Here is a 17453-nt window from a genome sequence, read left to right on the forward strand (position 1 = left end):
AAGGAATGCTATGGCCTGGACCTCAGCCTCCATTCCAGACAGTGAAACCCTAAAAGAGTGCCCTCCTTCGTTTCTAGCTAGAGTGTTGATATTCTAAGCTTCTAAGTGTCATTTCAAGGTGATGGAAGAGAAGAAGAGGCTATTTTGGAGGCTAGAAGCTTGTGGGAAAGAATAGATTTGAGCTTTTCAGTGGTTGGAGCTTCTTCCTGAGGTAAAAAGCTCAAATCTTGTCTTGTTATTTGTGTTGTGTTCTTCTTGGACAATTTCTAGGGTTTTTGGTCCCAAGATGGAGACTTTATGAGCAAATGGTCTTCATTGGTCTAGATCTGTCATATTTCAGGACTATAAGTGTTGTATGCTCATAAAAATGCAATCTTGGACGTAAATATGGAGCCATGCATGAGATCTAGACCTTTAGAGGAAAAAGGAAAGGTGTTTGAGGGTGTAGGGACCTTTACAGCCATGCAAAGGCTTAAAGGTTCCGACTTTATGGAATAAGTGGTTGTAAGAGAGTCAGATCTGGAAGTTGAAGGAGTGTCTTAACCGTTTAAGACCAAAATCTATGAAATGGCTGGATTAGGACTTACGTTGGGCGTAACTCTCAATATGCGCAGTATAAGGGTTGGAAGCCCCGATTGTGGTTCGCTGGCGTATGCCCCGCGTACAGCCTTCTGTTGAACATCGTTGACTTTTAGGGTTTTGGTCAACCTTTGGACTTTTGGGTCAGGGAGGGGTAAAATGGTCTTTTACCCTTCTGTGGAAATTGTAGAATGGATTTGATCTAGCCTTTGAGAGCCGTTATTTATTTGAGAGTATTGTTATGTGTTTAGGCGGGGGCTAGACCAGTGTGATCGAGTGCGAGACTATCCGAGATACCGAGGTGAGTCTTCTCACTATACTGTACCTGGAAGGGTACCTATGTGTGACCGGAAGGTCTTGTATGTTATGAGATATATGTGTTATATGTTGATATGTGATATGTATGTGTTATGCTATGTATGATAAGGACCAGAAGGTCAAATTGATATGGACCAGAAGGTCAAGAGGACATGGACCGAAAGGTCATTAGGTTACGGACCAGAAGGTCGATACGGGTAGGACCGGAAGGTCTAACGGGATTCAGGACAGAAGTCCCCTGAGACACTTGGACCGGAAGGTTCCACAGAGTTATGGCCTGGAAAGGCGTATGTGTTGTATGTGGTATTTTGGGGAAATCACTAAGCATATGCTTACAGTTTTGTGTGATGTGTTTTAGGTACTAGTGATGATCGCGGGAAGGCGCCGGCTTGATCAGTACACACTTATGAGGACTTTTTATGTTATGATCTTGGGATGTAATGTTATGGATTGTTCTGTGATACATTAACATTTTTATAACGGTTAAATGAAGTGCATTTTTAAAATGTGAAAAGTTGTTTTGAAATTTATGTCGTTACAGACAGCGAGATTAAGTCCATGTATGACAACTGAGTTTGGAATTTGGTTGATAATCTACCAGGTCGTAATATAGTTATGTGCAAATGGATATTCAAGAAGAAGACTGACATGGATGGAACGATCCACACTTTCAAGGCTTAACTGGTTGCGAAGGGCTTTACTCAAACCCCAGGGTTGACTACGATGAGACCTTCTCACCAATGGCTAATATAAAATCTATTAGGATAGTGCTCGCCATAGCTTCATTTCATGATTATGAAATTTGGCAGATGGATGTCAAAACTGCTTCCTTAATGGGAACTTGGCTGAGGATGTTTACATGAGTCAGCCAGATGGTTTTGTTGATGCACATTTTCTCAATAGAGTATGTGAGCTTGAGAAATCGATCTATGGATTTAAACAAGCGACTCGCAAATGGAATCTTTGCTTCGATGAGAAAGTCAAGGAGTTTGGTTTCTCTGGAAATGTAGATGGTTCATGTATATATGTCAAAGCGATTGGGAGTATATTAACCTTCCTGGTACTATATGTTGATGACATACTTCTTATAGGAAACAACATTTCAACTTTAAAAGAGGTTAATTCGTGGCTTAAAAAGTGTTTTGCTATGAAGGACCTAGGAGATGTTGCTTATAGTCTAGAGATAAGGATTCTGAGAGATAGGAGTAAAAGACTATTTAGACTTAGTCACGTACATACTTGGAAAAGGTGCTAAAATGTTTTAGTATGGAAAATTCCAACAAAGGAGAATTGTCTATACGGAGTAATACCAAACTGAGTAACACTCATAGCTCGAATGCCAATGCAAAGATAGCAGAAATGAGTAAAGTTCCATATGCTTCCGTTGTTGGATCTATCATGTATGTTATGACATGTACTCGCCCTAATGGGGCCTTTGCTTTGAGCATGGTCAGTCGTTATCAGGGAAATCCAGGTAGAGCTCATTGGATAGCAATTAAGAATATTCTCAAGTATCTGTGAAGAACTAAGGACTCGGTCCTAGTACTTAGTGGAAGTGATACATTGAGAGGAACTAGGTATAGTGACACCAGCTTTCAAACAGATAGAGAAAACTTTCGTTCGTAATCTGGTTGGGTGTTTACCTTAAATGGAGGAGTGGTAGCCTACAAAAGTTCTGAACAAGAGACAGTGGCTGATTCTATTTGTAAATCAGAGTACATAGCGGTGAGTGAAACACCAAAGGAGGCAATTTGGTTGAAGAACTTCATCGATAACCTTGGAGTTGTGCCAGTCATCAAGGAGCCAATGGAGATTTTTTGTGATAACGAAGGAGCGGTTCCCTTGACAAAGAAACCAGAGATCATAGAAGATTAAGAAATATCAATGGAAATAACATATCATCAGACAAAGGATTGAAAAGGTCACCTCCTAGTAAAGAGGTGTAACGCCCTGATTCTCAAAGTATTGATTTATGGTTAATTTTCATGATTTCAAGGTCTACTCGACGAGTTGGGTGCCCTGACTCGTCGAGTAGCAGCGGGTGGTACACGTGTTTAAGTGACTTAATCGCCGAGTCCAAGAAGGGACTTAATGAGTAGCAGCTGGAGGATGAAACCCTAATTTACAGGGTTTTCCACCCTATTTAAGGTATCATTAGCCTCCTTTGGCCTCCTTGCAGTCCCTTGAGAGCTCAGCAAACCCTAATTCGTGTGAATGTGCTCCATTTGTGTGTTTTAAGCTTTCGAAGAGGATTTTTGTTGAGGAAAAGATTGAAGATCAAGTGACTATTAGCAAGGAACGTCTGGGAATCAGTTATCTACCTCAGTTAGCATCAATTGAAGGTATCAAGTCGTTATCTTGACCTCATTTCCTTCTAGATCTCATTTGAGTGAAGATTAGGGCTTTTCTAGGATATTATGAAGCCATTCTTGGGTATGAGCTCAGATATGAAGTTGTAACTTCAGATATGAACTCTCTTTTGTCTCTAAGTCCATAAAGCTCTCAGCTTTGGCAAGTATGAACTCCTCCTTAAGTGTAAAACTCCATTGCAAGCTTGGTTTTGTCATTATAAGACTTTAGAGCCATGCATGCACGTAACGTTTGCAACTTTACATGATAACCATGCATTGGGAAGCTGGATTTGCAATATGGAATCTTAAGATGGCTTAATAAGCACATGTTTGGATATGGACTAAATGGATTCGACGAGTTGCATGGTTAACTCGGCGAGTCCGATGAAGATTGTTATGAACTCGGCGAGTCAATTAGGGTTTTCCTAGCTTTTGGCACGCATGAACTCGTCGAGTTGCAGGGAAACTATATGAGTCGGACAAGGAGTTTACAGCCGCAAACATTCGGAACTCAGCGAGTGGCTGGTTGTACTCGATGAGTTGAGGTCAACATGGACTGTTGACCTTGACCATTGACTTGGACTTTGAGCAAGGTTAGAATATTTGACTTCTAGGAGCATTTTGGGAAATTGGAAATTATGAGTATGGTTCTATGGTGAATATAGGTGGTGGAGTTGTGACAGTGATCCGAGAGTGGAGCTTATCATTTCATCGCGTCAGTTGCAAGGTGAGTTATCCTCACTGTACCCAAGGGTCTAAGGCACCAAGGCCGGCCCCTTGTTTTGTTATTGGGATTATTATTTTTGTGATATGTTAGTTCGGTATCCTGGTAGATGGGATGGTTATATGCTAGTATGATTTGTTAGATCAGTATCATGGTAGATCGGATGTGGTTATGCTTAGTGACCTATAGTTGGTCTGATTATCTGCATGGTAGTTGTTATGCCAGGTAGGTAGATCTATAGGACTACCTGTAGTATTATGTGATTATCTGTATGTGAATTAGTTGTGTTATATGCCGACATATTATGGGGGATGGATTGAGGCGAAATTGCTCCGTGCGGTAACCAATAAACCCAGGAGCATTCTAGATATGAGTTGAGGGAGACTCGTACTGTGGGCTCGATGGCAATCCAGATGTGAGTTGTGGACCCGGAAGGCAATCCAGACTCACATTGTGGGCCCAGGGGTAATCCAATCTTTAAGGTTGTGGACCCAGTACATGTTGTTAGTTGTATATGTGTTATGTGAAGTGTATCTGTATGTTGGCATTCAACCCCAATGGTTGAGGGCATGGGGTATTCCATCCTGATGGATGATTGGACCCATAGTATGTTGTTTGTTATTGTATGTGTATTATTGTGTATATGGGTATTTTGGGGGTAATTCACTAAGCTTTCGGGCTTACAATTTTGGTTTATTGTTTCAGGTTCAGCGGATGACCGCGGAAAGGCGAAGGTGTGACCGTACACTTCCTCGATTGATGATTATGATTTCTGGGAACTCTGATGTTTAAACTATTTTGAAAAAAAAATGTAATAATTGAATGGTTTTAAATGATTTAAAAAGTTTTAAATTGGCTCGGATTTTATAGATGTTACAAGTTTGTATCAGAGCCTTGGTTTGAGTGAATTGGAAGAACATTCGTGTGAATCCAGTCTCAAATCAAGGAAAGATTTTCAAAATGATTTTAATTGGTTTTCAAAATAAGTAAAAGATGATGTAAAGTATACGGTTAGCCGGAGCCAGTAAGTAGACCCCAAAATACCATACGGTTATTTAATATTGTGATATGATTGAACAGTATGCTAGTACTAGGCTAGGGATCTTCAGGAATTGCATGATAGAATTGCCTGATTACATGATGCCTGCTAGCCTAGGGTTTTCCTTATATGAGATTGATATCATTACTGTAGTTTTTTGTGTATGCATCACAGTTATACATAGTTAAGATCTTATAGCCTGAGAATATTTGATTTGGCCTTGTGTTCTGTTCTGATTGGGGGCTTAGGGTAGGATTGGATATTCGAAAGTCTATAGGGTACAACGTTATGTATGGCTAGCATACACTAGTGCTACAAGGTTAGTGGAAGTTTCATGGATTGGTGGGTTGTGTGGGACCGGTAGGACAGTTATGAGACAGTTAGCCTTCCCCTAGGAGTGATGTTGAGCGACCATCAGGGGTATGTATATTGTTATGGTGTTGTGGTGATACTTGAGACAAATATGGGTAGGTGTGGAAGGTAGTATGGGTGCGTACTACTGAAAGTATAGGACCCATACGCGTAGCAAGGAACTCATAACCCCTGGGGTTTAGTTGGAAGTTGGTTCCCTGTTATGTTATAGATTATTCGAGACATCTTGAGACCGGATCCGGGTTAGGATCGGAAGCTGGCAGCCAGGATAGGCCATTATTGTCAGAGGATCGTGTCAGGGAGATCATCCGGGAGGAGGTGATCGAGATCATTTGGGGGACAGATTCTAGAGATGATTGTGTCTTTCAAGACTGCCATGGTTGAGTATTTTGACAAGAGCCATGTAGCCATTGTTGAGATGGCTACCACAGCAGCTTCAACAGCTGTAACGAGGGTAGGGGAGCTGGTCGAGCTTTCTAGTATCGGGACTTGTTGTTGGGACATATTCTGATGAGCAAAGGACTGCAGTTACTTGAGATCAGGGAGATGATCTGTAGTCGTTATATTCTGCGGGTTGAGAAGGAGAGACTAGCACATGAGTCCCTAGATTTGAGGCTCGGGGGTTTGCTCGAGGCCGGAATGTGAGTTGCAGGAACTGCGGTAAGGAGTGATGATTATGTTCAGCTAGGGTTTTGTAGCTGGAAGTGGAATGGTTGATTGATGGATTGGATTGTTGTTTTATAGGGCAAGAATTGTGCCCTTTCAGTTTTTTCTGATCTCGAAGCATTGAGCGGGCTTGTGACCCAGGATTAGGTTGTATTCCAGCTCGAGTTAGTTGGTTACAACAATTGGCAACATTATTTTAGCGCCGGTGAGCGCAGATGGGTCGATGTGGCATAAGAAATTATAAGGTCCAGTTTGCCTTGGATCTCTTGTATCAGGCGGTAAGGATTGATTATGCGACCTATTGCACTTTTGGGATTGTAGACTATGTCTTCGGAGTAGTTTGTAGCCCGATTTAGGGCATAGGTTGTTTCAGCTACTGCAGTTCAGCTGTGGACGTTTGAGCGGGTAAGTGAGTTAGGGTGCGAACCTAAACAGAATGATTTCTAGAGCCCGAGAGCAGGTAGCTTGTTTGGAAAACCTTGGGAAAAAGGTGTATTATGTAGGAGGTCCGCGGATAGGGCCCCGCAGAAGGGTTATTAAGCATTGTCAGTATTCAGTGGTTTTAGCAACCGTTAGTGATTGACGGACTAAAACGCCAAGGGAAGTAGCTCGTCACAGAGGTATTAGATAGAGCATCTATCTTGTGGTCTTCAGGACTTGAGTGTGAGGTCATTCAAGCATTAGTGATTTTCGGTTTCACTGGGGTTCAGGAAGTGTTCATATGGTTCTTAGAAGTGTGTGATCAATTGGGATTGACTAGTAATGGAGCACTAGTGGGAAAAAGTTGGTTGTCATCGGATCGATCGTTGAGAAGTGAGAAGGATTGGGAATCCTCCAATTTTCATGTATTATGAAGGCTTAGTCGAATCTAAGTGGGGGAGAGTTACCCTGGGATGCGGAAGCGGGAGAGGTTTTGAAACGGGGATAAGTTTCACAACCCGGCAGGGAGAATGGAGGCCTTAGTGGCTGCTTGGTTTGAGGTTTGTGTTGATTGGGGGTTTGGTAAAAATCCCCCGCATAAGAAAAACATATTCTTGGTGCCTGATAGTAGAAGTTGGGGAACCAGGTTGGAGTTTTAGTAAGGAATTGAGTCAGTTCGAGTATTCGGTCAAGGGTGTGCTTGACTCTGAAGGTTTTTGGATTGATAGATTGAGGGTTTGGTTAGCTGCCAGGGCTCGGCAGTACTTTCAGCACGGGTGTGCAAGTTATTTAGTGTATGTGGTAGACACGCAGGGCAGGGAACATACCACAAATTTTTGAGGGGGTGGACAATAAACATGAGGCCTAGGGTTAGGTCGGGATTAGAGTCCATAGAATGGATTAGGAGTTCGGAACCCCAAGTAGGTGAGAACAGTCTGCATGGGAAGGATCACCGGGAGGGGTGGTCCAAGGAGATGCTCAATAGTTTAGAGCGGTCCAGGCAGACTGAAGGCCTGGTGAGGCAGTCCAGTCATGCTGAAAACTTTGTATGTGTTTGTAGATCTAAGTGCGGGAATTGAGTATGATGCTATGCTATAGTAATCAGCAGGTCTGTCCCCAAGTATTTAACAAGCTGTTGGAGTAGGAGGAAGACTCCAGTGTATTTTTTTTGGTTGATCGGAAGTTGTTATTAGATATCGGATAGAGTATAGAGGATCTTGGTGATCTCATTAGTTTGGAGTGCCTCAAAGGATTAATCTTCTTGGATCGGGTAATACTCCATTTGGGGACTAGGAAGTAGATCCGATTGGGTATTCGTCAGCCTTAGGAAGGCTTGGGATTTGAATATCCTATCATTTAGGTTCTAAGAACCGGGTTAGATCTTTCTCATGATCGTCTATGGCATTTGGATCGGGTTGAGGCAGTCATGCTTTATGCAGTAGGCCAAGATACCCGGTGCGGGCCGACTGAATGTCGTAGGCACGGAGGCTCAAAGGGAGCGGTAGGTTTGAGGCGGTAGGCCAACAAACCCTGAGAATTTCAACTCGATAGTTAAATTGATTAGACATGTTGGTATTCCAACCTGTAGGGGTGATATGGGTTAGATATGAGTGTCGTACTGGTTGTAAGGTAGTGGTAGGCATGTTGATGATGGTTTGAGTTATTGTGAAGTGTCTTGGGTTGGTTTCATCTGTGAAAGAGCAATAGCGTGTCTAAAGTAAAGAGAAGATGGGTCACTGAAGACTGGGTAGGAGGTGAGGCTGACGTGGGTTATGTAACGTTCATTATGTTGGCAGAAGTGGATGGCAAGGCAGGGAAGCAAGTCCAGCCAGTCGGTTTTCTTTACGGGAGACGAGTGGGACTGTTGTTTGTGTGTGTCTTTTGGTTCAGTAATTGTTGAGGTGTCCGATGTTTCGGGTAGTGGGCACACTAGTTGGGACCAGGGAGGTTTCGACTTCGCCTGAGAAACATCATATGGTAGCAGGAAGAGTTGAAGTGGGTTTATGACTTGGGATTCATGTGTAGTAGAACTGTTTGTATCGTTATGTTGTTAGTTGATGAGAAGAGTGTCGATTAGACCCTTCGAGTGGCAAAGGAAAGTGAATATGTACAGGATCAGAGTGTTGGGCAACTAAAGTGACGACAGTAGTGTCGATCGGTCATCAAGAGCATTCCAGTCATGAGCTGAGGGCCGGAGGGGGCATACCAGACTCATGTTGTGGGCTCGGAGGCAATGCAGACCTATGTTGAGGACCACGTAAGGGTATTCCAGTCATAGGCTATGTGCATAGAGATTGTGTTGGTTATGTCTTTAGTAGGAGCGCGTTCGGATTGGATGTATTGTTGAATATTAGGGGGATTTGCACTCAATTGTGACGAATCTGAGGATGGTGGATGAGACGCAAGGATAGATCCTTGGATCTGAAGTTATGAGTAGACCCGAGTTATGTTCATAAAGGTATTCAAATCTAGGGTATTCCATCCTGAGGATGACCGGACCCTATGATTGATTGGACCTGATATGTTTGGTATTCCAGCCCAGGGCTAATTAGGCTAGGCATGAGTGTTCGTGTGTATTGGTGGATTGATTTTGTATAATAGGTTCGCTTCAGGAAGAGGGAAAGTTGGGTTTCCGATACTTTGGATCATCAGGATTTTGTCAAGTTGGAAAAGTGGCTTGTAGGATATACCTTTTGAAAATGTTGGTTAGGATTCACATAACCTTTCACGTTTCGCAATTGCGAAAGTGCATCATGGTTTAGGAGGCGGTAGTATCGATGGATGAAATTTAGGTTGATGAGCACTTGAATTATGTTGAGAGGCTTGTGTCCCTTCTGGAGAGAAGGGTGAAGGTTATGTGGAACAAGGAGGTACCTTAGGTAAAGGTACAGTGGGAGCACCAAAGAGGGTCCGAGTGGACGTGGGAGCCGAGGCAGAGATGCGGGAACACTATCTGAAGTTGTTCACCACAGCGGACTTCATCGAGGTCGAAGTCTAGTTCAAGTGGGGGAGAATTGTAACGCCCTGATTCTCTAAGTATTGATTTATGGTTAATTTTCATGATTTCAAGGTCTACTCGACGATTTGGGTGCCCTGACTCGATGAGTAGCAGCGGTTTGTTACACGTGTTTAAGTGACCTACTCGCCGAGTCCAAGAAGGGACTCGACGAGTAGGAGTTGGAGGATGAAACCCTAATTTTCGGGGTTTTGCACCCTATTTAAGGGATCATTAGCCTCCTTTGGCCTTCTTGTAGTTCCTTGAGAGCTTAGCAAACACTAATTTGTGTGAGTGTGCTCCATTTGTGTGTTTTAAGCTTTGGAAGAGGATTTTTGGTGAGGAAAAGCTTGAAGATCAAGTGACTATTAGCAAGGAACGTGTGGGAATCAGGAATCTACCTCAGTTAGCATCAATTGAAGGTATCAAGTCTTTATCTTGACCTTATTTCCTTCTAGATATTATTTGGGTGAAGATTAGGGCTTTTCTAGCATATTATGAAGCCATTCTTGGGTATGAGCTCAGATATGAGGTTGTAACTTCAGATCTGAAGTCTCTTCGGTCTCTATGTCCATAAAGCTCTCAGCTTTGGCAAGTATAAACTCCTCCTTAAGTGTAAAACTCCATTGCAAGCTTGGTTTTGTCATTAAAAGACTTTAGAGCCTTACATGCACGTAAAGTTTGCAACTTTACATGATAACCATGCCTTGGGAAGCTGGATCTGCAATATGGAACCTTAAGGTGGCTTAATAAGCACCTGTTTGGATATGGACTGAAGGGACTCGGCGAGTTGCATGGTCAACTCGGCGAGTCCGATGAAGATTGTCGTGAACTCGGCGAGTCAGTAGGGTGACTCGGCGAGTCAGTTAGGGTTATCCCGGCTTTTGGCACGCATGAACTCGACGAGTTGCAGGGAAACTCGATGAGTTGGCCAAGGATTTTATGGCTGAAAACATTAGGAACTCGACGAGTCACTCATCTGACTCGGTGAGTTGGCGAGTTATGCAAGGAACTCGGCAAGGTTGGTTGTAATCAACGAGTTGAGGTCAACATGGACTGTTGACCTTGACCATTGACTTGGACTTTGACCAAGGGTAGACTATTTGACTTATGGGAACATTTTTTGAAATTGGAAATTATGAGTATGGTTCTATGGTGAATATATGTGGTGGAGTTGTGACAGTGATCCGAGAGTGGAGCTTATCACTTCAGCGCGTCAGTTGCGAGGTGAGTTATCCTCACTGTACTCAAGGGTCTAAGGCACCAAGGTTGGCCCTTTGTTTTGTTATTGGGATTATTACTGTTGTGATATGCTAGTTTGGTATCCTGGTAGATAGGATGGTTATATGATAATATGATCTGTTAGATCGGTATCATGGTAAATTGGATGTGGTTATGCTTAGTGACCTATAGTTGGTTTGGCTATCTGCATGCTAGTTGTTATGCCTGTTAGGTAGATCTATAGGACTACATGTAGTATTATGTGATTATTTATATGTGCATTAGTTGTGTTATATGTCAATGTATTATGGGGGATGGGTTGAGGTGAAACTGCTCCATGCGGTAACCAATAAAACCGAGAGCATTCCAGATACGAGCTGAGGGAGACTCATATTGTAGGCTCGATGGCAATGCAGATGTGAGATATGGGCCCGAAAGGCAATCCAGACTCACATTGTGGTCCATGGGTAATCCAATCTGTAAAGCTGTGGACCTAGTACATGCTATTAGTTGTATATGTGTTATATGAAGTGTATCGATATGTTGGCATTCCAACCCAATGGTTAAGGGCCTAGGGTATTCTATCCTGATCGATGATTGGACCCATAGTATGTTGTTTGTCATTGTATGTGTATTATTGTGTGTATGGTTATTTTGGGGGTAATTCACTAAGCTTTCGGGCATACAGTTTCGGTTTATTGTTTTAGTTTCAGCGGATGACCGCGAAAAGGCGAAGGCGTGACCGTACACTTCCTCAATTGATGATTATGATTTTTGGGGACTCTGATTTTTAAACTATTTTGAAAAAAATTTGTAATACTTGAATGGTTTTAAGTGATTTAAAAAGTTTTAAATTGGCTCGGATTTTATGGAGGTTACAAGAGGGTATCATCGGAAGAGACTCCTGCAGATCCCCCCTCACAAAGGGTCTGAGTAGCGTCAGACACATTCAGCATGCTCCGAGATGATATTAGTTTTACTAGCTAGATAGTTAGTCTGAAACTTGTAACAAGTAAATGTAATTGACGTTTGGTGATTAAATAATAGAGAATTATTTATGAGTTTGTTTACTACCTTTTGTCAATTGTTTATTCTTGTGTATCATTTGCATGTTTTACTTCCCGAATAATATGATTATTCAAACTCCACTGTCGATCATACTTTTAGAAGTAAGTAGTGAATTAAGACTATCATGAATTAGATTGTAAATTGTCTAAAGAGTTTTAGAAATAGCAATAGTATTGCTACAATGTTCATGAGTACTTTGAAATGGAGATTTAAGTATTGGATTAACCCGCGCTCAGAGAATTACTTTATGGAATTTATCATGAGTAATTCTGAGACTATAACATCTTATAATCTTGAAACGAAGATATATGACTTATGGTTTACAAGTCATTTGTATATTCATGATACGTAAACACATCAGTAACTTGATGTTATAAAATGTATTGTTGTGCATGATCTGATGATTAAATTGTAACACTCGGATTCAGGTATGCTATCTTTAGTCCTTCGATCCTTTTTTATTTTGCAAAAGAGGTCCTCTGTATGCTAGGTATACATATATGTACGCTTTGCATACATGGGTGGAGGGATCGCGGACTTGAACCACACACACGGGACGTACGAAGATGTAGACGGGGCGTATGTGGCCAAAAGCAAAACCTTAATTTTTCGGGCATGAGCCCTATTTAAGATCATTTTCTGAACGTGTCGAGGGATCTGATGGTGCTAGCAAGGGTTTTATGATCATTCTATATGGTGTGTATCATGGAATCAACCTTGACTATGGGTCGAATCTCTGGGCACAATTGATTCAAAGTTTGAATTATTCATCTCGTCACACTGAGATTGCTTGTGGGAGATTCTGGACAATTATCACTCAACGAGCAATGGAGAAGTTCCAAGTTCCAGTTATGGCAGATTCCTTAAAATCTAAGATCACTAAGTTTCACACCACAAAAATCACTGTGGCTGATTTCACAAAATTTTCTTTTATTGGTTCAATTCCAGAGTCCATGTATCAGTGCGTTTCAAAGGCCAGCAAGCTGATTAGTGAGTACAAAAAGCTTCTAGCCATGGGGCCGAGACAGTTAACCCCAGAGATGCAACAATCACTTGATATGGTTGATAAACCAGCCAAACGGGGCAAAAAAGGGGATGCGAGGAAGGAAATTCAAGAAGGGCCCTATTCTAAACCTGTCACACCAAAGAAGCAAAAGGGTTCCACTGCAGACCCTTTAGCTCCTAAGAAGCGAAAGATGAAAAAGATGGTGCATAGGGAGAAAGCTTCATCATCTAGTGACAGTGACTATGTTCCTTCAGATCAAGATGTTTAAGTTGAACCAGAACCGGAGCAAGATAACTCTGATGATTCGGTCCGAGAAGTCTCTCCAGAGGTAATCCCTACTAACACTGTTTTATCTCCACCCCCTTCTCCTTATCATACTACCGTCCTGATTTCAATCGCTCCATGCCCTCCTCCAACTTCAACTCAAATTCCTACTTCTACACCTATACCACCACCATTATTCACTGATGTGCACAAAAGTACCCAGTAATTTTAATATTTATAACCTAACAAACTTAAACTAACTATACACTTATAGGCAGTGTACCTAGTCGGATTACAGTATAGCTTGGGTAAGTCGGGTGTCGATCACAGGGAACAGTGTTACTAATTAATCTACTTACTATTAAATTAACCTAATTATTAACAAGTTTAAAAGGGGTTTTATCTGATTTTACAAGACAAGACAAACTTAACTAAAATTCAATAAGTAAAAACACACTCTTGTCTAGTTTGAATCCACTTCTTCCTTATGGCTAGCTAATTATTATGGATTATCTAGTTGGTTTTAATTATATTAGTAATTTAGTTCTAACTTTACCAATAATTAACTAATTCATGTCAAACTATGTATGTTCACACACAATTAAACACAAAACTAATTATGAATGTAAATATGCTATGTAAGATTTGTTATATAAACGTAATTATAGTCACAATACACGTTCTCTAGCACAACTAAGTTTATTTACTCTAATTACTAACTAATATTGGTCAATCCTAGCTCTAACAATTCAATGTTCACTAAATCATTAGGTAAACAAGTTCATGCAGTTAATGGTCACTAAGCTACACAGAACATGCAATCAAGCAATTAGAGAAACAAACACAAGCATGCTAGGTAATGCAAATCAAACACAAGCAATTTTACCAACTAAATAAATCCATAAAAATTAAGCTATTCATAAGTTAGAAGCTTCATCTAGCTAAACAAGAGTAGCTAGATTCAGCTGCTCATCATAGCAACTAACATACTAACACAAATCAAAGTGTAATAAAACATGTTCCTAATTATCAATTAAATAATCTAAATATGGACCTTCACTCTTTTGGTGTTGAAAGCCTCTTCTCAGAACTTTTCTCTGCTCAAAATCGTCTTCTGGAACTCCTCTCTCTTGCCAAAAGTTCTCCCTATTCGTAATGGTCAAGGGTTTATATAGTTGCTGATTTTCACAAATTCACGTCGTGAATAATAAGATATTCACGTCGTGAATTTCAGATAACTGTGCCCGTCAAGGATTCCTTCACCCGCGTACATATCTTCTAGAACCAACTCTCACGTCGTGAATCTTCAAGTTCCCACGACGTGAGAACGCTTTTTCCAGATTTTTCTTCTCTTTTAATCTTTTAATTCCCAAAGTTTATTTCTTTAACGTTTTTAGTCCCTTTTCTTCAAAATGTCTTCTTTTTGGCTGCAAATAACATTTAAGCTCATAAGTACCATTATTCTAAACAAATTACCAACTTATTAATAAAAATGTACTTAAATATTGCCTAAAAATAGGTATAAATATGGCAATATCAAAATACCCCACACTTAGACTTTGCTTGCCCTCAAGCAAATTTAAACTTAACCCTTGATTACTAACATCACATAGAACAATCCGACTCCAGCTCAGCCATTATGCCAAGACCTCAACGCATGCATTTGTGTCTAAAATTTTCCTAAAGTACCCCCCCATACTTTAAATACTCACAATCTTCATAAACACTCGCCCACTTTTTCCGGACAATGCTCATTTTATGCAATCCTCCAAATCCATCCGTAGAAAACCTCCTATCCTCAAGGTATTTTTAGTTGAGCAACCTAAGCATACATAATCTAGAATTACAATCTATGATACCACTATGGAGCTCTTTTGGAATTCTTCACTTCCTTGATAATTTGATCTTTGATTTCTTTGAATTCACCACCTTGTTTGATTTGATTTCTGGTATCTTCAACTTTTTGAATTTCTTGGAATTTTGATCTTTTGATCTTCACTTTAATTGCTCCAAAATTCTTCAAACTTTTCTTGCAATTCTCTTTTTTTTTCACATGTAACACACTTTTTTTTCACTCAAAACCTACATGCTTAAACAGAGGCGCTCAACCTCAACCTTTATTGGTTATGATAATAATTTTCCTGGATACATTTCAGGTTTAGGCTGCTAAACATATTGCATCCCTCAAACCAAGCGGGGTTATGTTTTTGTTCCATGATTTCACTAAAATAAGGGAGGCCACAAATACACTATAATGTGTATTGGCTCAACTAAACATTTGAACTTTTATCGGATCATCCCACATAACACTAGCAACTACAGTTCAAACTATTATTACTAGATTCAATTATTAAAAATTTCAATTTTCAAATTTTAAATTTTTACTATCAAATTCTATCATTATCTAGCAATTTACATTTTCTAACCCTACCCCACTCTTATTTCATACAATGCCCTCATTGTATGCATAAAATAAATAAAAATTAAAGAAAAAGGAGAAAAAGGAATAGACTCCCCTGGGATAGTGGCGTAAACATATCCAAAAGTGTGGAAAACGTGCATCTTGAATATGGACTCCGAAAATAGAAACTTGGATCTGGAACTCGCGTAATAAGGAATGTACCGGCAAAACATGAAATCGAGCCTTCAATCATCTTCAAATGTGGTGTAACTCTCCAAAATAGAACAAACAATGTGGGAAAGCATACGCCATATTGTATGGTAGTAAAAATGAGCCAAAATAATCTCCAGAATAATGACAAGAAGAATAGTATCAACCCATGGAATACTAATATGTCAAGGGTCTTGAACTTGAAAAAAATCTCAGATTCATGACGTGAGAGTAAGACAATTCACGACGTGAAATCATAATTATGCGTATTCTAAGAACCTCTTGATAATTGACTCACGACGTGAATAAGAAAAGTTCACATCGTGAAAACTGGGCAGGCAGAAAAATATTGCCAAATCTTCTACTCATGTCTTACTGTATTAAGACTCTTCTAAATGCATCAGTTTTTGACTCTTTCGCTGACTTTCCACTCTCTTGACTCGCCCCACACTTATTTTGAAAATATGGGTCTCGACTCTCGGCTTTAAACACTCCCGGCTAAAGACGTACGCATTTATACCTCGCTATCCTTTCTGGGCGCTCCTAGCAATTTCTGAGAAACAACCACCAACGAAGAATAAAAGTAACATAATATTCAAAATAGTTCTTACAATCCCATAAAAATAAAAACAAACTAAAAACAAATCAAACAAAATAAAAAATAAATATCAATCATCCTCCTCGTCATCATGTGCTCCACTGGTTCCAGCTCCATCACCTCCGCGTCCGCCAATCTCCGACCATCGTGGGCAAACCGGGTAATGATACCCTAAATGAGGCGGCTGCTCCACCCCAAGATGTCGGACAACATTCTCTATAGTGCCACCTATCCAATTGACACTCAACGATAACTGGTCAAAGTAACTAGCCATATCACTCCTAAAAAGGCGTACCAACCATGGAAGCATGTGGGTGTATTGGCTGGCCGCGGTCTCCCCTTCCTCTCACGTTCCTGCGCCTCGGTCTCGGTTCTGGCGTAGGTTGGTCGGTCGGCTCCTCGTCATCATCATGATCATCGCCAAGGATTCTCCAATGTGTGCCATAATTTTTTACCACCCTCATTGTTTCCAGATACCCCATGCTAAACTCATTCCCCTCAATACATGTTAGGGAACGAGTAATTGCATGAATAAGAAGATCATAAGAGTGGGCCAATCGGGTAACAAAATGCCCTCCACAAATGGGGCTTCCCGGACGAGCGCTTGTCGCATAGTCCGCCAAATACCGGGCCAAGAAATATGGGATATTGCAGCAAACACCCGGTTGCAGGATGCACCATAAAAAGAACAAGTTACTTTTAGTAACTTTATCACCGTGGCATTTGTGATGGATGGAGAAAGTGATTAAACGATGGATGAGGCGGTGTATCGGGCTTTTGATGCTACTCTAAGGCGATACACCAAAATTAAACACTCCAGTGGCAATGTCACTCCAAAACCCTGGCCCCGAAACTCCATCAGCATAAACCCGCATGGCATCCCTCAAAAACAAAATAAACTCATGAGTGATGGTCTCATGAGCTTCATATAGCCCCATACGGCGAGAAAACTCCACTAGACTGCACTCCGGATACTCCCCGCCTAACCGAAACACCAAAGCACGGGGAAAAGTAGGATCTCTGACATTCTCATGAAATGTGACCATGGAAAAGAACTCCACGCATAGCTCCTTGTACACACGTTCCTGGATGTTAAAAAGGTTGAACCACCCTTTGCATACGAGTTGGAATCCGTTCCCCAAAAAGATTTTCGTGAGATATTGGGACATCCTGTCAACCAAGCCGACCTCCCTCAACCTCGCCCACTGAATAGTGGGAGCA

This window comes from Lactuca serriola, chromosome 1 (assembly GCF_051521515.1).
Source record: "Lactuca serriola cultivar US96UC23 chromosome 1, Lser_US96UC23_V15, whole genome shotgun sequence".
Taxonomy (NCBI): domain Eukaryota; kingdom Viridiplantae; phylum Streptophyta; class Magnoliopsida; order Asterales; family Asteraceae; genus Lactuca; species Lactuca serriola.